This window comes from Elaeis guineensis, chromosome 13 (genome assembly GCF_000442705.2).
Source record: "Elaeis guineensis isolate ETL-2024a chromosome 13, EG11, whole genome shotgun sequence".
Taxonomy (NCBI): Eukaryota; Viridiplantae; Streptophyta; class Magnoliopsida; order Arecales; family Arecaceae; genus Elaeis; species Elaeis guineensis.
In genome coordinates this window covers 28,643,995-28,666,188 of record NC_026005.2, presented here as the reverse complement: position 1 = coordinate 28,666,188, position 22,194 = coordinate 28,643,995, and the positions used below count along the sequence as shown (strand labels likewise).

The window sequence follows — 22,194 nt, the reverse complement described above, 5'->3', positions numbered from 1 at the left end:
GGTTGGGCTAGCATAGATAGAATAAATCTCTTGATAATTAGAAGGTGATGTGTATTGTGTAGGAGATTATTGACCTAGAGCTAGGACTTGATCTAACTTCTGGGCAAGAAGGTCAATTTTATCTAATTTATGAGCTAACAGGTTCAGATCAGCCTTAAAACTAGGGTCTGAATGTTCGATTTCATAGATTGCTCACTTTTGGGGGGGGGATCGACCTTTTATAGGAAGATAATGAAGCATGGTTGATCGAATTTTTTCTCAAGATTTTAAACAACTCATAGGCTTCATCCTCACTCTTACTCATGAATGTACCTCCACAAGATGCATCTACCATCTATCTATATTGATCTCTTAAACTCTTATAGAAAGCTTGAACAATTTGCCATTTAAGTAAACCATGGTGTGGTCATTTTTTAAGAAGTTCCTTAAGTCTCTCCCATGATTCATAAATTTATTCCTCTGGAAGTTGAGCAAATCTAGTGATAGTTCAACTCATGGTATTGGTTCGATCTATAGGATAGAATTTCTTAAGAAATTCATACCGCAATTTAGCCTCAGTTCGGATTGCTCTCCCTATTATGCCAAGCCAATACTTGGCTTTGTCCTTAAGTGAGAAGGAAAATAGGATCAGTCTAAGTACATCATCAAAAAAATTTTGGATCTTCACTATGGAACAGATTTCTAAGAACTCATCTAGATGCTTGTAAGAACTTCATTGTTGTTTTGATAAAAAGATGGGAGCATCTGAATTATGGTCGACTTGATCTCATAATGGCTTGCAGGAATATCAAATAAGTGGATACAAATTGATGGGTTATAGGTGGAAGGAATAAAGTATTTCTTCATCTACCTAGGTGGTTCAGCCATTTGATTGTCAGGTTTAACATGGATCAGCTGTTCAATTTCAAGATTAGGTTCAACTAGGTCAAAAAAAAGAGATTTCCTACCATGCATGTACTAGTGCACACCCTAGTGTGTGGTTCAGATTTTTTTTTATATTTTATAATTTTTTCAATCGTAAGCAAGTTAGCAAATAATTAAACTTAGACATCTATGGATTTTCTAGACCTAACAATTCAATATAGAGTGGTTTAGTCTAGATGTAAGTTGGGTCTGTTCTTACTTCCTTCAACTATCCAGATAAGAGGTGGGGTCGTAGGAGTCCCTCCGTTACTTGCCTTAGTCATCAATGGGATTGGCTTGGATTAGCTAAATAAGCTAACAAAATCAATTAAATAACTATGAGTCTACTTAGGCTTAGCTTTTTTAATCTCTTACCTTAGACACCAGTTTCAGGGGTGAGTCTAAACTTACTTTGCACTTGACTTCACCATAATACTCGAACTAAACACAATTGATCCTAGAGATCAATATTTACTAAATTTTAATTAGGCTTGAGTTAATATGAGATACTGGTTGATTGTTTTTAGGCCAAAAAAGGATGATAAAATCTTCATCTTATCTTGTTAATGGGTGTTGCCCTTAAATTATTTTGATATGAATATGCAGAATCAATTTCAAACAAAGAGTTCTATGCAACTAAAGTAGGTACATAAAATGAATTAAACTTGAAAGCTTATCTTATCTTCAGCGATTATCAAAAGTAAATCTAAGATGATGAATGCTCTAAATAATTAAGTTTCTACTCTTATCATATAATTTTTATTAGGTTTATGTGGGTGACTTTTAAGTTAATTTAAAAAGAAAGTGAGCAATGCTAAAAAGAAAAGAAATCTAAGGTTAGGATTGATCTCACTAAGTAAAATTGAAAGCTTTCTATCTTTTTCTTAATTTTTTTTATTTTTTAATAAAAAAATAAAAAAATTAGTAAGCTATATTTATAAAAAAAATTAAAAAAATTAAATATTAAAATTGATGCCTTTTCTGATAATGGCGTAAAAAATTGATATGTCGTGATGTTGTCGTTAGGATACTATGATTATCAAATTAATTTTGACTTTTAAAAAAATATTAAAACTATATCGAAAGTGATGAGTTAGGTTAAATCCATAGAAAAAGCAGTACTTTGATTTGATAACTTTGATTTTTATAAAAAGAAAAAAAAATTTTGAAGACAAAATTGCAAATAGAAGACAGAAATTAAACAATGTAGAAAAATAAACTTGGTATTAAGATCTACTATTTAGATCTTTGCTACTACTTGTAATAAAAATAAAGAATAAAAATTTAAAAAATATAAAAATAAATTAGTACTAAGATCTACTAACTAGATCTTAACATCTACTTGTAATAAAAATAAAGAGCAAAAATTTAAAAGTATAATAAAATAAATTTTATATTAATTAAAATTAAAATTTATTTATAAAAAATTAAAAGAGTAATAAAATAAAATAAACTGTAATAAAGACTTAAAGTTGATTGGCGCAGCCTCGTTGGAAAGATAGTTGATGACCTCTTCTTCTTCCTTCATACTTCATGGAGCAAACTGACTTCTCTCCTTCTTCTCTTTAGATCCTTATATTTTTTTTATTTATCTTCTATTTTTTTTAATTTTTTCTACTATCTTTCTACATATCTCTTTATTCTCGAGGTCTCCTATTTATAGATGAATTTTTCTTCTTTTTCTGATAGAAAATGGAGTCCCAATACATGTCAAAATTGTGTCTATCCTACGTACCTTGTTTCTGGCCGTTAGATCTTGATTGGGCACTCCAGATCTCACCAAAAATCAGTGCATCAGGCCTTATATTAGTCGGATTTGATATCATTCATCGGATCTCTTCCCAGATTGAATTCCATTCGTTGGATCACGCAAAAGCAAAGCCTTTTTATTTAGTTCTTAGCCGACAACTCCCCAAGATCGTCCAATCTCATTTCAAACTGATTTAGGCCATCAGATCATGCATTTGGAGTGGGCCACCACTACTGGATATGGGATAGAGAGCTACTGGCCATCCGATCGCATGTTTCAGCACCTGCCAGCCATTCGATCGTGCAAAAAACTTAGTCGCCCTTCCATGGACTGTGATAAAGACTGGTGATTATTCTGTGGACTGCACCCCTAATTCCATGGATCAGCTAGTCGGTCCATCGTGCACCAAGTGGTTTAATTGGGTTAGGTTTGAGCCAATTTGAATTGATTTTGAGCCCATTTTCAGCTTGCCTTTGGTTCTTGATTCTGAATCTGTTTTAAGTCTGATTTTCTTCAAATTTTTTTTTTAACCTACAAATTGGGCTCTTTTCATTGATGATCATTTTTTCTATAATAGATAAATAAAAATATCAATTCTTAAGAAACAAAGATAAATTATTTTATAAATTAGTACTTTTATTGATATATTTTCAGTACTTATCAATGACCAAGAAGGGATTATGTTTGTTGGGCCGAGATTGGGGGTGGTAGTTTAAGAATTTCTTCAACTATATCCTATTTTATCGCAATCTCTTTCTCAAATATAATTTATCTTAGCATCATCTCTTTCCAATCTATAGCATAGCACTTTTTTTAAATGAATATTAAATTTATCTCCATACATCGTTTTAGCATTGTAAAAAGATTTTGGAGACAGTCCTTGAAAGTAGTACCAACTACAGAGATATCAGTCATAAAAATCTTAATATCATTATCCATTATTTCAGAGATATCCCATCCGATAGCTTCTTTATACACTTTTAGAACACCTACAAGTTAGACTTCCTGGTTAGGGATCATTGAAAGGGTATTAGTGGGTGCGTCAGAAAGTAGCTTCAATTCTAGAGCAATTAGTGATTTTAACAAAAGAGCTATTAGAAGGTTAGGTGATGGCTCATGATTCTTAATCCAAAGTGGGATGGTTTTGAAGTAAGACGTTTCTACTAGGTCGTTTATTTCTGTGATATACCCATTTACATTAAAATCATCCATGCCAAGATTATGGGTTGTAGCTTTCTTTATTGTGTTATTTATTTGTAGTCCTTGAGAAGTCTCTATTAATTTCATCATTTTATCAATTTATCCTCCCTTCCATTAAAAGAAATGGATGATTCTAGGGCACTTGGGGATGGGACCATAGGTTGGTAGGCATTGGGTGGGTTGTTCCTAGGATTTGCTATCAGAGGCTTGGTAATTGACCTAGTTTTCTCCTCATGATGGACTTAGCTAACTATCCTATTTGTGCTTCAGCCTGGTGATGGATTGCTGTTGGATCATAATCAGTTGTTGAAGTTGAGTAAACCTATCATCGGCTAGATTGGTCTATTGAGGAGGTGGATATGATGGCTGATTATAATATGATGCTGAATAGATTGATTAGGCTGATCTCTATTATAAGTATAGTTCTGATATTGGGACCTATTTTGAAAATTTTGTACTAGAGAAATTTGGGTCTGAGCTACCTGTTGGGATCTTCAAGAAAAATTAGGATGGTTCCTCCAACCTAAGTTATATGTGTTTGAGAATGAGTCATTAACAGGCTTAAAATAACCTTAGGTAAGTTGAACTTGTCCTTGGATGAAAGGTGAAAACTGTGTAGCTGTGGGACATTCACTCATATGGTGGATTAAGCTAGCATAGATAGAACAAATCTCCTGATAATTAGAAGATGATGCATATTATGCAGGAGATTATTGACCTAGGGCTAGGAACTGATCTAACTTCCGAGCAAGAAGGTCGACTTTATCTAATTTTTGAGCTATCAGGTTCAAGTCGTCCTTAAAACTAAAGTTTGACTATTTGATTCCACAGAAAGATAGAAACATCTAGATTGTGATTGACTTGATCTCATATTGACTTACAGGGATATCAGATAAGTGGATACAAGTTGATGGGTTATAGGTGGAAGAAATAAAATATTTCTTCATCTACCTAAGTGGTTCTTCAGGATTTTCAATCATTTGATTGTCAAGTTTAATATGTATCAGCCATTCAATTTTAGGATTAGATTCAACCAAGTCAAGAAAAAGAGATCTCCTACCATATATGTGTTGAGAATAGTATCCCAAAGCCAATCGTCAGTCTGTTGACGGTTGTGTATTTGTATATGAATTATAAATTAATAAAAATTATTTTGATATTTTTCATCATAAAATATTTCATCTTCTAATGAACTCCTATGTTGTAGTGAAGTCCTTAGGACTATTTAGACTCGACAAAGGAGGATTTGTCGTTTAGTCCTTAAATCTATTCGCGACCAAATGATACGTTGTTACCAAGGACGACAATATTTATCAAGCATAGGTCATTGTGTGCCATATAGGTTGGTTGTCCTCTTAACCAATGAGTGTGGAGACACTGGTATGGCATACAGATGAGATGTAAGGGTACATCTGCACTGAACGTGACCGACTCCGGAGCTATTTTTGCTGTCAAGATTTGCTCCGATGGAATATGGGCATAAATATCCCTCCGACCTGAGACCGTCACGGTGACTTGCAAGCAACTCACTGCACTTAGGCACTGGACTACCTGAATTTCTAATTCAGTGACTGAAGGCTGTTGGGTGTAGTCAAGTACTTGACTTGTCGGTGCGTGTGTCAAGATGGGATTGACCACTCTAGTTTAGGAGCTATGTATAGTTATGTTTCAATTTAGCAAAACCTTGGTCAGGGTAGTCCTTGTGAGGAGTCACAGGACTGTCTGAGTTGAGCATGATTCGGATGATCTGATCAAGGTTGACAGTTTAACCCTGAGTCGTCCTAAACATAGGGATCAAAAGGATGAATTATACAATAACCATATTCATGTAGGTTCTGAGTGTTGCGATTGTAACTTTTTGATCTATCCGAATGTCGGGTACCATTGCTAGATGGTCACTTCGATTAGTACAGGAATTTGTTCCTGTGCTACCGGCTTAGGTTCGAACCTGCGGGGTCACACACATTAGAGGTTCCTATCTGATCTGATGGCTGATGTAGAATCCTACATGTTTGGGACTCAGTGATCGAGAATCAAGATTCTCTAATCACGAGTTCCACACATTATGGGTACCGGGGTCAAGAGTCTCACTGGTTGGGACTTTTCGATCAGGGTTACATATCGATGAATTCTGATGCCCGATTGCCCATCGAATTTGGACTCAGTATTTATGAGAGGTTTAATTAGTGATTTGATCACTAATTAACTCAATTTGATTGAGTAATTATTTTTGGATCAAGTCCAATTGAATTGGATTCAGTTGGATTTGACCCGATTAGGTTAAGAGTTGACCTAATCGTCAAGATGGTTTGGTCCCTGATTTGATCAGGGATTGGACTTAGTCAATTCTTGATTTGATTAGAATTTTATTGAGCCTAATTAAGCCTAATTAAGTTAGATTTAAATTAGTCTAATTGGACCTAACTTATTTGGTTCAATTAGGTTGGTTTAAATAATTAAACCACCTTGACCCAATCTCCATGCGCCACCTCACTTCCATTGCACCCATTTGAATTCATGAGAAGAAACTTCTCATGAATTATTTTCTCATGCCAAGCCCTCTCCATGCCCCACTTTAATGTGCCATATGAATGGATAAGGATGATTGGTTGGCCATTCAAATTCAAAATAAAGTTTGAATTTGAATGGGCAATCAATCTTTGCACCTTATCCCTTTTTTTACGCTCCATTTATTACATGAGAAAAAATTTCTCATGAAATCACTCCAAGCATAATTTAAGCCATGCCTCACGCCTTTAGTGGATAAGGGATGAGTTGGTGTCCATTTGAATTCAAAATTTGATTTGAATTCAAATGTGTAATTACTCATCTTTATCCTTTCTTTTAGATAAGACGTTTGACATTGTTATAAAAGGAGGAGAAAAGTGGGGCGTGCAAGAAGAAGATTTTTGAAGAAAAATTTTGGGGTGTGAGAAGTCTTGTGCGTGAGAAGAAAGTCCATATCCTTCCAAGAGAAAAAGAAAGAAACAAAAGAAAAGTGGGTGCAAGGTTTCCGGTGAGTTTCCTAGAGTTTTAGCCTGGGGTTCGAAAAGTGAGAAAGTGAGCTACGAGTATCGTGAGCCCACAAAATCTTAGGGAGATCTTCAACATCCTCTCAAGCATGTCTGTTGATGATCCGAAGCATCTAAAGAATCGACAGACATCGATCGAAGGAGTTCGATCAGCATCGACCGTCAAAAGGGCTCTACAACGAGCTAGCACTCGTGAGGAGTCGATCAGATTGGGAGCTTCGTGTGGACGATCCGCAAAGGTCAGACCTACTGTGTGGCTGTGTCGCGATGATCAGACTCTTCCGACGGTGATCAGATTGCGGCGATCTACTACCCGCACAAAGGTATTGTGTTCTGAACACATTACAGTAAAGTGTTTACTGTTCGAATTTGAATTTCAAATTTAAATACATGCATGCTATATATCATATTTAGATCTTAGTGTAGGATAAATTTATATTAATTAATTAGACTAATTAATATTTTTTTACTATAAAATCATAATTTTAAAAAAATTTTAAAATTACCATTTTACCCCTGTACTGAAATTTTCTCACAAATAGTATCAGAGTGGGTTCTTAGATATGATATATATATTTGCATGCGTAGATTAAGTTGTAATCTAAAGGTTTAAATTTAAAATTTAAAAATTTTAATTTTAAATTTTGAAAGTTGTTCAAAATTCAAAATTCAAAAATTTGAAATTCAAAATTTAAAATTTGAATTTTGAAAGTTGTTCGAAATTCAAAATTCAAAAATTTAAAATTTAAAATTTAAAATTTAAATTTTGAAATTTGAAATTTGAAATTCAAAATTCAAAAATTTAAAATTCAAAATTTAAAATTTGAAATTTGGGTGAAATTTCAAATTTGAAATTCAAAATTTAAAATTTAAATTTTGAAATTCAAAATTTGAAATTCAAAAATTTGAAATTTGAAATTTGTTTGAAATTTGAAATTCAAAATTTAAAATTTAAAATTTAAAATTTGAAATTTAAATTTTGAAATTGGTATATTTAGATATACTTGATCCAAGTAGCAAGTAATCGAATTGGGTTGGTTGCCATAGCCGTCCAGTCATAGGAGAAAAGTAGGGTTTAAAGGCCCTCTCCTCCCATTCGATGGGGTCTCCTATGGCGGTAGGGGTGCCGCTACAATTATATCCCATGCAGATGAAGCAGCGAAAGAAATTAATTGTAAAGGTTCAATTATGAAATTTATCATGAATGTGTTAGATTAGATCTAAAGAAATATTTATGATTTATTTTGATTGAGTTATTTTCTATTATATAATTAGCAATAGGATTGCTATTTATGAAATGTGCTGATCTATTTATGAAATGAGTCAACATATTTGATGAACAGAAAATAAAATCTTTCAAATTTGAAAATTATTTTCGAAATGCCAAACCCTGACCCATCAGTCCAAATACTTAATTAAAAGAATTAAGTGTTGTCTAGTAGGTCTAGAATTGTGAATTAAGACCTAAGATAATTGCATAAACTTGTGGGTCAATGGGTTAGATGGATTAGGTCCATAATTAGATTAGACCTAAGGTTAATTTAAAGAAATGGACTAAATTAGAGTAATTGGTCAAATCTAATCAAAAGTTGAATTAGATTAGGTCAAGGATACTCTAGACTCAACTCCAATAGTTGTAGTTGAATGGGTCCATATCTTTAACTAGACCAAGATGGACTTAATTCATGGCTACGCAGTGGAACCCTATTTACTAAGTTGATCAAATTAAAACTAATGAACCGATTGGTGTCTAAGGTAAGTTTGATAGTTTGACCAGTGGTTTTTAAGCGGGAGCTACTTGCAGTGATTCGATCTCTAACGAGTTAATGGCTTATCCCCACCATTGATCTCACTTACCTGGCCAACCTGGTGAATTAAGTTTTGATTAGATCACTTGGTGATTAGGGCTCACCCATGTCATTTGGTAAATCAGTTTGACTGATTTAGGTGCTCCTAATGCCAGCTTTAATTAAATCTTTTTTAATCTGACTTGATGAAGTCAGTGGGAGGATTGAAATTGGTTGGATATTTTCTTCTCATCTATCCTTTAATAAAATCCTCAAAAATTATTAAGTCCCTAAAAATGATTAAGTTATATTGATAACTAAGTCACAGCCTCCCATTAAGTGAGTGATAATGAGTCTATTAGTTTAATAATCATTGGAAGCCCAAAGGTCTGGTGCTTATTGACTAATAGAATTATCATTCATAATATGATAATTTGGTTTGAGTCTTTCTGATGGTGGTCAGATTGGCCGGCCAAAGTCGGGCCTGATCATTTATTGATCCGATTCACCAAATCAAATCATGTTAATGGTTGGACCTAACCAGATCTTTTCAGTGGAGGCCAAAGCCTACTGATTATGTTCTGAGGCAAAATCAATTGCTAGAAGTTGTTTAGAGAAATAACTGGTTATGAACCTATCCATAGATGCATATGGGTTGACCAACCAAAGTTGGGCTCGTGTGTAGTTTGTGTGGATTCTAGTACCCACTAAGGAATTAAAATAATTCTTCGAATTAGAGGTTGAGGCTACCAGTTCGTAAAAATACTGAGAGAAACTTTAGACTAAAGTCCAAGTCTTTAGTATTTATAATTTATGTACAAATAGAGGTCTGATTTTTTTTTATGCAGCTATGGCCACTACCCTGTCCCTCCGATCATTATTAGATAATGACATGCTCATGGGACCTAATTTCGATAGCTGGTATCAAAAATTAAAAATCATCCTTGAGCATGAACAGATCTTTTATGTAGTAACGGATCCTGCACCTGAGGAGCCAGCCTCGAACGCTCGAGGGACGGTCCAAGACACTTACCAGAAGTGGCTCAACGACTGCACCATTGTTCGGTGCATTATGCTGGCAGCAATGAATGATGAGTTCAGCCACAGATTTGAGAACGCCCAGCCATAGGAGATGCTTCAAATATTGAATGACTCCTTTGGCATGCCTGACGATGTTGAAAGGCACAAAACTAGTTGTGTCATTTTCAATGCTCGGATGAGGGATGGAGCCTCAGTCACTGATCATGTACTGTACATGATCGAAATGATTGAGCGCCTAAGTAAACTGAGCTTTCTCCTACACGAGCAGCTCGGTAAGGATGCGATCCTTAATTCTCTGCCCAAGTCCTTCCTCCCCTTCCTTACTCATTTTCGGATGACAAAGCCTGCAGTGAACTACCACGGCTTGTTGGAGTTGCTGCAGAACTTTGAGAAGGATCGCCAGCTCCATATAGAGTCGGTGAATGTTGTGGAAGGGTCTTCTTCTGATCGTCGACCCTTTAAGAAAGGGAAGAAGAAGAACAAGAAAAAGAAGAATAAGAAGGTGCAGCTGCATCCTGGGATGTCTGCACAGGGTTAGATCAAGAAATGCAAGCCCAACCAGAGCCAGGCGGAGTGCTTCTTTTGCAAGAAGTAGGGGCACTGGAAGAGGAACGGTCCTCTATACATTGCCTCACTGGACTCGAACAGGCCAAAGAAGAAGCAAGGTACTTATATGATAATATCTTGTAACTTTTTCATTTGTGATACTACTGCCAGGGTATTGGATACCGGAAGCCCTTATCATATTTGCAATTCAATGCAGGATCTGCAGGTCAGTAGGAGATTTGATGAAGGTGAGAGGTTCCTGAACATTGGAGATGGAAGCAAAGTTTCAGTTCTAGCATTAGGAATCATGAACCTTGTAATCAATTCTCGAAATATAATTCTGAGTGAATGTCACTATTGTCCAAGCTTTTTATTAAATATTATTTCTGTAGGCCTTTTGATTATGAACGGTTATCAATTTTTAATAAAAGAAAATGTTTGCAATATCATTTTGAATGGTATTACAATGTTCGTTGGATAACTTAATAATGAAATTTACTTTCTATCACAACCTGTTAATGTGGTTCAAACCTCCGGTAAATATCCTAGAATAGATAATGTGTCAGAAGTCTACCTTTGGCAATGTAGGCTAGGTCATATCAATAAGAACAGGATAAACAGGTTGGCTCAAGAAGGAATTCTTGAAGTAGGTGATTGTGAATCACTTCCAACCTGTGAGTCCTGTCTTCTTGGTAAAATGACCAAATCACCTTTTACTGAAAAAGGTGAGCGAGCCAGTGAACTCTTGGGTCTAGTACATTCTGATGTATGTGGACCCATGAGCTCAAGTGCAAGAGGTGGATATTTTTACTTCATAATCTTCACAGATGACCTATCGAGGTATGGGTTTGTCTATTTAATGAAGCATAAATCGGAGTCGTTTGAAATGTTCAAACTATTCCGAAATGAGGTAGAAAAATAAACTAGGAAGTGTATTAAAACTCTTCGATCTGATCGAGGAGGTGAATATCTTTTCAATGATTTTTTGACATATCTTGGGGAGAATGGGATTCTCTCTCAGTGGACTCCTCCTGGAACACCACAACATAATGGTGTATCTGAAAGGAGGAATCGGACCTTGTTGGACATGGTTCGATCCATGATGGGGTTTGCTGGTCTGTCGATCTCTCTCTGGGGATATACGCTCGAATCGATATGTTACCTTCTAAATAGAGTTCTGAGTAAGTCTGTAACCAAAACGCCATATGAGATATGAATAGGACGTAAGCCAGTACTCTCGCACCTTAGGGTTTGGGGGTGTCTGGCTTATGTTAAACGTTTAATTACGGACAAACTTGAACCTAGGTCTGACAAGTGTAATTTTATAGGGTACCCAAAAGAGACCAAAGGGTATTACTTCGACCTAGCTGATGAGCAAAAAGTGTTTATCAGCCTTAAAGCAATCTTTTTGAAAAAAGAGTTTCTTGGTGAAGGGACTGTTGCCTCTAAGGTCGAACTTGACGAGTTCGATAGGTGAAAAAATTGATACAAGTTGCTGAACCTGAATTGGATTTGATTAGATTAGATCCGGAGCCCATTGTTCAAGCACCCTTAAGGCGATCTGGTAGAGTGCCACGTCAACCGGACAGATACTATGGTTTCTTGATCCGGAACGATGATCCTATCGAACTTGATGAAAATGATGAGGATCCGATCATCTACATGGATGCAATGCAGAGACCCGACTCTGAGAAATGGCTAGAAGCCATGAAATCCAAAATGGAGTCCATGAAGGTCAACGATGTGTGGACATTGGTTGACCCACCCGAAGGAGTAAAACCCATAGGGTTTAAGTGGGTCTTCAAGAGGAAGAGGGGCGCAGACGAAAAGGTGGAAACCTATAAAGCCCATCTGGTTGCCAAGGGATATCATCAACGTTATGGTATAGACTATGACGAGACATTTTCTCCTGTGGCAATGCTCAAATCTATTTGGATTATGCTTGCATTAGCTGCTCATCTGGACTATGAAATCTGGCAGATGGATGTGAAGACAGCTTTTCTAAACGGAGAGCTGGATGAAGAGGTGTATATGATACAACCAGAAAGATTCACATCCACAGATGAGTCTAAGGTGTGCAGGCTACAGAGGTCCATTTATGGACTTAAGCAGGCATCACGGAGTTGGAACATACATTTTGATAAGACAATCAAGACGTATGGCTTCGTTAAAAATGGAGAAGAGCCATGTATTTATAAGTGGGCTAATGGTCCAGTGGTAGTATTTCTTGTATTGTATGTGGATGACATTCTCTTAATTGGGAATGATGTCCCTGCATTACAGGGAATAAAGATTTGGCTGTCGTCACAGTTCTCCATGAAAGATCTGGGAGAAGCTTCCTACATCCTAGGGATGAGGATCTATAGGGATAGATCTAAAAGGTTGCTTGGTTTATCTCAGTCCATGTACATTGATACTATGCAGAAGAGGTTCAGCATGGAGAATTCCAAGAAAGGCTATCTTTCGATAGACCATGGAATTTCTCTCTCGAAGAGGGATTGTCCGACAACACCTCAAGAGAGAGAGCATATGGGTAGGATTCCATATACTTCGGTAGTGGGATCTATCATGTACGTCATGAATGTACACGACCAGATGTGGCATACTCACTAGGGGTAGTGAGTAGATACCAATCTGATCCAGGGGAGAATCACTGGAAGGTTGTTAATATTGGAAATAGTATCCCAAAGCCAATCGTTAGTCTGTTGATGGTTGTGCTCATTTTTTGTATTTGTACATAAATTATAAATTAATAAAAATTATTTTGATAATTTTCATCACAAAATATTTCATCTTCTAATGAACTCCTATGTTATGGTGAAGTCCTTAGGACTATTTAGACTTGACAAAGGAGGATTTATCGTTTAGTCCTTAAATCTGTTCGCGATCAAATGATACGTTGTTACCAAGGACTACAACGTTTATCAAGCATAGGTAGTTGTGTGCCATATAGGTTGGTTGCCCTCTTAACCAATGAGTGTGGAGACACTGGTATGGCATACAGGTGAGATGTAAGGGTACATCTACACTGAATGTGACTGACTCCGGAGCTATTTCTGCTGTCAAGATTTGCTCTGATGGAATATGGGTATAAATGTTCCTCCGACCTGAGACCACCACGGTGACTTGCAAGCAACTCACTGCACTTAGGCACTGGACTACCTGAATTTCTAATTCAGTGACGGAAGGTTGCTGAGTGTAGTCAAGTACTTGACTTATCGATGCGTGTGTCAAGATGGAATTGACCACTCTAGTTTAGGAGCTGTGTACAGTCGTGTTTCAATTTAGCAAAATCTTGACCAGGGTAGTCCTTGTGAGGAGTCACAGGACTGTTTGAGTTGAGCACGATTCGGATGATCTGATCAGGGTTGACAGTTTAACCCTGAGTCATCCTAAACATAGGGGTTGAAAGGATGAATTATACAGCAACCATATTCATGTAGGTTCTGAGTGTTGCGATTGCGACTCTTCGACCTATCCGAACGTTGGGTACCATTGCTAGATGGTCACTTCGATTAGTACAGATATTGGTTCCTGTGCTACCGGCTTAGATTCGAACCTGTAGGGTCACACACATTAGAGGTTCCTATCTGATCTGATGGCTGCTGTAGAATCCTACATGTTTGAAACTCAGTGATCGAGAATCAGGATTCTCTGATCACGAGTTCCATATATTATGGGTACCGGGGTCAAGAGTCCCACTGGTTGGGACTTTTCGATCAGGATTACATATCGATGAATTTTGATGCCCGATTGCCCATCGAATTTGGACTCAGTATTTATAAAAAATTTAATTAATGATTTGATCGCTAATTAACTCAATTTGATTGAGTAATTATTTTTGGATCAAGTCCAATTGAATTGGATTCAGTTGGGTTTGACCCGATTAAGTTAAGAGTTGACCAAATCGTTAAGATGGTTTGGTCTCTAATTTGATCAGAAGTTGGGCTTAGTCAATTCCTAATTTGATTAGGATTTTATTGAGCCTAATTAAGCCTAATTAAGTTGGATTTAAATTAGTCTAATTGGACCTAACTTATTTGGTTCAATTAGGTTGGTTTAAATAATTAAACCACCTTGACCCAATCTCCATGCTTCACCTCACTTCCATTACACCCATTTGAATTCATGAGAAGGAACTTCTCATGAATTATTTTCTCATGCCAAGCCCTCTCCACACCCCACTTTAATGTACCATATGAATGGATAAGGATGATTGGTTGGCCATTCAAATTTAAAATAAAGTTTGAATTTGAATGGACAATCAATCTTTGCACCTTATCCCTTTTTTTATGCCCCATTTATTATATGAGAAAAGATTTCTCATGAAATCACTCCATGCACAATTTAAGCCATGCCTCACACCTTTAGTGGATAAGGGATGAGTTGGTGTCCATTTGAATTCAAAATTTGGTTTGAATTCAAATGTGCAATTACTCATCTTTATCCTTTCTTTTGGATAAGACGTTTGACGTTGTTATAAAAGGAGGAGAAAAGTGGGGCGTGCAAGAAGAAGATTTTTGAAAAAAAATTTTAGGGTGTGAGAAGTCTTGTGCATGAGAAGGAAGTCCATATCCTTCCAAGAGAAAAAGAAAGAAAAAAAAAAGAAAAGTGGGTGCAAGATTTTCGGTGAGTTTCTTAGAGTTTTAGCTTGGGGTTCGGGAAGTGAGAAAGTGAGCTACGAGTGTCGTGAGCCCACAAAATTTTAGGAAGATCTTCAACATCCTCTCAAGCATGTTTGTTGACAATCCAGAATATCCAAAGAATCGACAGACATCGATCGAAGGAGTTCGATCAGAATCGACCGTCAAAAGGGCTCTACAACGAGCTAGCACTCGTGAGGAGTCGATCAGACCGAAAGCTTCATGTGGATGATCCACAAAGGCTAGATACGCTGTGTGGCTGCATCGCAAAGATCAGACTCTCTCGACAGTGATCAGATTACGGCAATCTACTACCTGCACAAAGGTATTATGTTCTGAACACATTACAGTAAAGTGTTTACTGTTCGAATTTGAATTTCAAATTTAAATGCATGCATGCTATATATCATATTTAGATCTTAGTGTAGGATAAATTTATATTAATTAATTAGATTAATTAATATTTTTTTACTGTAAAATCATAATTTTGAAAAAGTTTTAAAATTATCATTTTACCCCTGCACTGAATTTTAACCCACAAATGGTATCAGAGCAAGGTTTTTAAATATGATATATATATTTGCATGTATAAATTAAGTTATAATCTAAAAGTTTAAATTTAAAATTTAAAATTTAAAATTTGAATTTTGAATTTTGAAAGTTGTTCGAAATTCAAATTTTAAAAATTTGAAATTCAAAATTTGAAATTTGAATTTAAAATTTATAATTCAAAATTCAAAATTCAAAAATTTGAAATTCAAAATTCAAAATTTGAAATTTAAAATTTGAAATTTGGGTAAAATTTCAAATTTGAAATTTAAAATTTAAAATTTGAAATTTGAAATTCAAAATTAGAAATTCAAAATTTTGAAATTTGAAATTTGAAATTTGAAATTTGTTTGAAATTTGAAATTCAAAATTTAAAATTTGAAATTTAAAATTTAAATTTTAAAATTGGTATATTTAGATATACTTGATCCAAGTAGCAAGTAATCGAATTGGGTTGGTTGCCATGGCCGTCCAGTCATAGGAGAAAAGTAGGGTTTAAAGGCCCTCTCTTCCCATTCGATGGGGTCTCCTATGCGGTAGGGGTGCCGCTGTAATTATATCCCATGCAGATGAAGCAGCGAAAAGAATTAATTGTAAAGGTTCAATTATAAAATTTATCATGAATGTGTTAGATTAGATCTAAAAGAATATTCATGATTTATTTTGATTGAGTTATTTTCTGTTATGTAATTAGCAATAGAATTGTAATTTGTGAAATGTGCTGATCTATTTGTGAAATGAGTCAACATATTTGGTGAATAGAAAATAAAACCTTTCAAATTTAAAAATTATTTTCAAAATACCAAACCCTGACCCATCAGCCCAAATACTTAGTTAAAAGAATTAAGTGTTGTCTAGTAGGTCTAGAATTGTGAATTAAGACCTAAGACAATTGCATAAACTTGTGGGTCAATGGGTTAGATGAATTAGGTCCATAATTGGGTTAGACCTAAGGTTAGCTTAAAGAAATAGACTAAATTAGAGTAATTGGTCAAATCTAATCAAAAGTTGAATTAGATTAGGTCAAGGATACTCTAGACTCAACTCCAATAGTTGTAGTTGAATGGGTCCATGTCTTTAACTAGACCAAGATGGACTTAATTCATGGCTACGTGGTGGAACCCTATTTACTAAGTTGATCAAATTAAAACTAATGAACCGGTTGGTGTCTAAGGTAAGTTTGGCAGTTTGACCAGTGATTTTTAAGCGGGAGCTACTCGCAGTGATTTGATCTCTGACGAGTTAATGGCTTATCCCCACCACTGATCTCACTTACCTGGCCAACCTGGTGAATTAGGTTTTGATTAGATCACTTGGTGATTAGGGCTCACCCATGTCATTAGATAAATCAGTTTGACTGATTTAGGTGCTCCTAATGCCAGCTTTAATTAAATTTTTTTTTAATCTGACTTGATGAAGTCAGTGGGAGGATTGAAATTGGCTGGATTTTTTCTTCTCATCTATCTTTTAATAAAATTCTCAAAAATTATTAGGTCCCTAAAAATAATTAAGTTATATTGATAACTAAGTCATAGTCTCCCATTAAGTGAGTGATAATGAGTCCATTAGTTTAATAATCATTGGAGGCCCAAAGGCCTGGTGCTTATTGACTAATGGAATTATCATTCATAATATGATAATTTGGTTTGAGCCTTTCTGATGGTGGTCAGGTTGGCCAGCCAAAGTCGGACCTGATCATTTATTAGTCCGATTCACCAAATCAAATCATGTTAATGGTTGGACCTAACCAGATCTTTTCAGTGGAGGCCAAAGCCTACTGATTAGGTTCTGGGGCAAAATCAATTACTAGAAGTTGTTTAGAGAAACAACTAGTTATGAACCTACCAATAGATGCACATGGGTTGACCAACCAAAGTTGGGCTCGTGTGTAGTCTGTGTGGATTCTAGTACCCACTAAGGAATTAAAGTAATTCCTCGAATTGGAGGTTGAGGCTACCAGTTCGTAAAAATACTGGAAGAAACTTTAGACTAAAGTCCAAGTCTTTAGTATTTATAATTTATGTACTAGTAGAGGTCTGATTTTCCTTTATGCAGGTATGGCCACTACCCTATCGCTCCGATCATTATTAGATAATGACAAGCTCATGGGACCTAATTTCGATAGCTGGTATCGAAAATTAAAAATCGTCCTTGAGCATGAACGGATCCTTTATGTAGTAACGGATCTAGCACCTGAGGAGCCAGCCCCGAATGCTAGAGGGACGGTCCGAGATACTTACCAGAAGTGGCTCAACGACCGCACCACCGTTCGGTGCATTATGCTGGTGGCAATGAATGATGAGTTCAGCCGCAGGTTCGAGAACACCCAGCCACAGGAGATGCTTCAAATGTTGAACGACTCCTTTGGCACGCCTGACGACGTTGAAAGGCACAAAACTAGTTGTGCCATTTTCAAAGCTCGGATGAGGGATGGAGCCTCAGTCACTGATCATGTACTGTACATGATCAAAATGATTGAGCACCTAACTAAACTGGGTTTTTTTCTGCACGAGCAGCTCAGTAAGAATGCGATCCTTAATTCATTGCCCAAGTCCTTCCTCCCCTTCTTTACTCATTTTCAGATGACAAAGCCTGCAGTGAACTACCACAGTTTGTTGGAGTTGCTGTAGAACTTTGAGAAGGATCACCAGCTCCATAAGGAGTCGGTGAATATTATGGGAGGATCTTCTTCTGATCGTCGATCCTTTAAGAAAGGGAAGTAGAAGAACAAGAAGAAGAAGAATAAGAAGGTGCAGCTGCATGCTAGGACGTCTGCACAGGGTCAAACCAAGAAGCGCAAGCCCGACCAGAGCCAGGCGGAATGCTTCTTTTGCAAGAAGCAGGGGCACTGGAAGAGGAACTGTCCTCTATACATTGCCTCACTGGATCCAAACAGGCCAAAGAAGAAGCATGGTGCTTATATGATAACACCTTACAACTTTTCTATTTGTGATACTACTGCCTGGGTATTAGATACCGAAAGCCCTTATCATATTTGCAATTCGATGCAGGGTCTGCAGGTCAGTAGGAGATTTGATGAAGGCGAGAGATTCTTGAACGTTGGAGATGGAAGCAAAGTTTCAGTTCTAGCATTAGGAATCATGAACCTTGTAATCAATTCTCGAAATATAATTCTGAGTGAATGTCACTATTGTCCAAGCTTTTTATTAAATATTATTTCTGTAGGCCTTTTGGCTATGAACGGTTATCAATTTTTAATAAAAAGAAACGTTTGCAATATCATTTTGAATGGTGTTACAATGTTTGTTGGACAACTTAATAATAAAATTTACTTTCTATCACAACCTGTTAATATGGTTCAAACCTCTGATAAATGCCCTAGAATAGATAATGTATCAGAAGTCTACCTTTGGCACTGTAGGCTAGGTCATATCAATAAGAACAGGATAAACAGATTGGCTCAAGAAGGAATTCTTGAAGTAGGTGATTGTGAATCACTTCCAACCTGTGAGTCCTGTCTTCTTAGTAAAATGACCAAATCACCTTTTACTGAAAAAGATGAGTGAGCCAGTGAACTCTTGGGTCTGGTACACTCTAATGTATGTAGACCCATGAGCTCAAGTGCAAGAGGTGGATATTTCTACTTCATAACCTTCACAGACGACCTATCGAGGTATGGGTATGTCTATTTAATGAAGCATAAATCGGAGTCATTTGAAATATTCAAACTATTCTGAAATGAGGTAGAAAAATAAACTGAAAAGTGTATTAAAACTCTTCGATCTGATCGAGGAGGTGAATATCTCTCCAATGATTTTCTAACATATCTTGGAGAGAATGGGATTCTCTCTCAGTGGACACCTCCTAGAACACCACAACATAATGGTGTATCTGAAAGGAGGAATCGGACCTTGTTGGACATGGTTCGATCCATGATGGGATTTGCTGGTTTATCGATCTTCCTCTGGGGATATGCACTCGAATCGGCTTGTTACCTTCTAAATAGAGTTTCGAGTAAGTCTGTAACCAAAATGCCATATGAGACATGGATAGGACGTAAGCCAGTACTCTCGCACCTTAGGGTTTGGGGATGTCCGGCTTATGTTAAACGTTTAATTACGGACAAGCTTGGACCTTGGTCTGACAAGTATAATTTTATAGGGTACCCAAAAGAGACCAAAGGGTATTACTTCTACCTAGCTGATGAGCAAAAAGTATTTGTCAGCCTTAAGGCAATCTTTTTGAAAAAAGAGTTCCTTGGTGAAGGGACTTTTGCCTCTAAGGTCGAACTTGATGAAGTTCGGTAGGTGAAAAAATCGACACAAGTTACTGAACCTGAACCGGATTTGATTAGATCAGATCCGGAGCCCATTGTTCAAGCACCCTTAAGGCAATCTGGTAGAGTACAACATCAACCAGACAGATACTATAGTTTCTTGGTCCGGGACGGCGATCCTATCGAACTTGATGAAAACGATGAGGATCCGATCACCTACATGGATGCAATGCAGAGACCCGACTCTGAGAAATGGTTGGAGGCCATGAAATCCAAAATGGAGTCCATGAAGGTCAACGATGTGTGGACATTGGTTGACCCACCCGAAGGAGTAAAACCCATAGGGTGTAAGTGGATCTTCAAGAGGAAGAGAGGCGCAGAAGGAAAGGTGGAAACCTATAAAGCCCGTCGGTTGTCAAGGGATATCGTCAACATTATGATATAGACTATGACGAGATATTTTTTTCTGTGGCAATGCTCAAATCCATTCGGATTATGCTTGCGATAGCTGCCCATCTGGACTATGAAATCTGACAGATGGATATGAAGACAGCTTTCCTAAATGGAGAGCTGGATGAAGAGGTGTATATGATACAACCTAAAGGATTCACATCCATAGATGAGTCTAAGGTGTGCAGGCTACAGAGGTCCATTTATGGACTTAAGCAGGCATCACGGAGTTGGAACATACGTTTTGATAAGATGATCAAGACGTATGGCTTCGTTAAGAATGAAGAAGAGCCATGCATTTATAAGTGGACTAATGATCCAGTAGTAGTATTTTTTGTATTGTATGTGGATGATATTCTCTTAATCGGGAATGATGTCCCTGCATTACAGGGAATAAAAATTTGGCTGTCATCATAGTTCTCCATGAAGGATCTGGGAGAAGCTTCCTACATCCTAGGGATGAGGATCTATAGGGATAGATCTAAAAGGTTGCTTGGTTTATCTCAGTCCACGTACATTGATACTATGCTGAAGAGGTTCAGCATGAAGAATTCCAAGAAAGGCTATCTTTCGATAGGCCATGGAATTTCTCTCTCGAAGAGGGATTGTCCGACAACACCTCAAGAGAGAGAGCGTATGGGTAGGATTCCATATGCTTCGACAGTGGGATCTATCATGTACGTCATGACATGTACACGACTAGATGTGGCATACTCAGTAGGGGTAGTGAGTAAATACTAATCTGATCCAGGGGAGAATCACTGGAAGATTGTTAAAACCATCCTGAAGTATTTAAGAAATACTAAGGACCAGTGGCTTGTTTATGGTGAATCGGACTTGAGACTTATAGGGTTTACAGACTCTAGTTTCCAGTCTGATCACGATGATAGCAAAAGTGTGTCGGGATTTATTTTTACCCTTAATGGTGGGGCTATCTGCTGTAAAAGTTCCAAGCAGCACACAGTGGCTGATTCAGTTTGCGAGGCGGAGTATGTCGCTGCATCAGATGCTGTCAAAGAAGCGATGTGGCTAAAAAAATTCATCACCGAGCTCGGAGTAGCACCCTCCCTTGTTGGTCCAGTTTTGCTCTACTGTGACACCTCTGGAGCCATTGCTCAGGCGAAGGAACCAAAGGCACACTAGCGGATGAAGCATATTCTGCACCGCTACCATCTCATCTGAGAAATTATGGATCGAGGTGATGTCGACCTTCAGAAGATCGACGAAAAGGAGAACCTGGCTGACCCATTCACTAAAGCCATTGCGGTGAAGGAGTTCGACAACTACAAGTCGAAGATGAGTATTAGATACTGCACCGATTGGCTTTAGGCCAAGTGGGAGATTATTGAAAATAGTATCCCAAAGCCAATCGTCAGTCTATTGATGGTTGTGCTCATTTTTTATATTTGTACATGAATTATGAATTAATAAAAATTATTTTGATATTTTTCATCACAAAATGTTTCATCTTCTAATGAACTCCTATGTTGTGGTGAAGTCCTTAGGACTATTTAGACTCGACAAAGGAAGATTTATCGTTTAATCTTTAAACCTGTTCGCGATCAAATAATATGTTGTTACCAAGGATGACAACATTTATCAAGCATAGGTCGTTGTGTGCCATATAGGTTGGTTGTCCTCTTAACCATTGAGTGTGGAGACACTGGTATGGCATACAGGTGAGATGTAAGGGTACATCTGTACTGAACATGACCGACTCCGGATCTATTTCTGTTGTCAAGATTTGCTCCGATGGAATATGGGTATAAATATCCCTCCGACCTGAGACCACCACGGTGACTTGCAAGCAACTCACTGCACTTAGGCACTGGACTACCTAAATTTCTAATTCAGTGACCGAAGGCTGCTGGGTGTAGTCAAGTACTTGACTTGTCGATGTGTGTGTCAAGATGGGATTGACCACTCTAATTTAGGAGCTGTGTACAGTCGCATTTCAATTTAGCAAAATCTTGACCAGGGTAGTCCTTGTGAGGAGTCACAGGACTGTTTGAGTTGAGCATGATTCGGATGATCTGATCAGGATTATAGTTTAACC

General features: G+C 37.1%; 1 non-coding gene across 1 annotated transcript; it reads left to right on the top strand.

Moving 5' to 3' along the window:
• The first annotated feature begins 392 nt into the window (after window positions 1-392).
• On the top strand, window positions 393-501 carry LOC114913183 (small nucleolar RNA R71). The gene has a single exon (XR_003799226.1). It is a non-coding gene; the product is annotated as a small nucleolar RNA R71 (small nucleolar RNA).
• The last annotated feature ends 21,693 nt before the right edge of the window (window positions 502-22,194 follow it).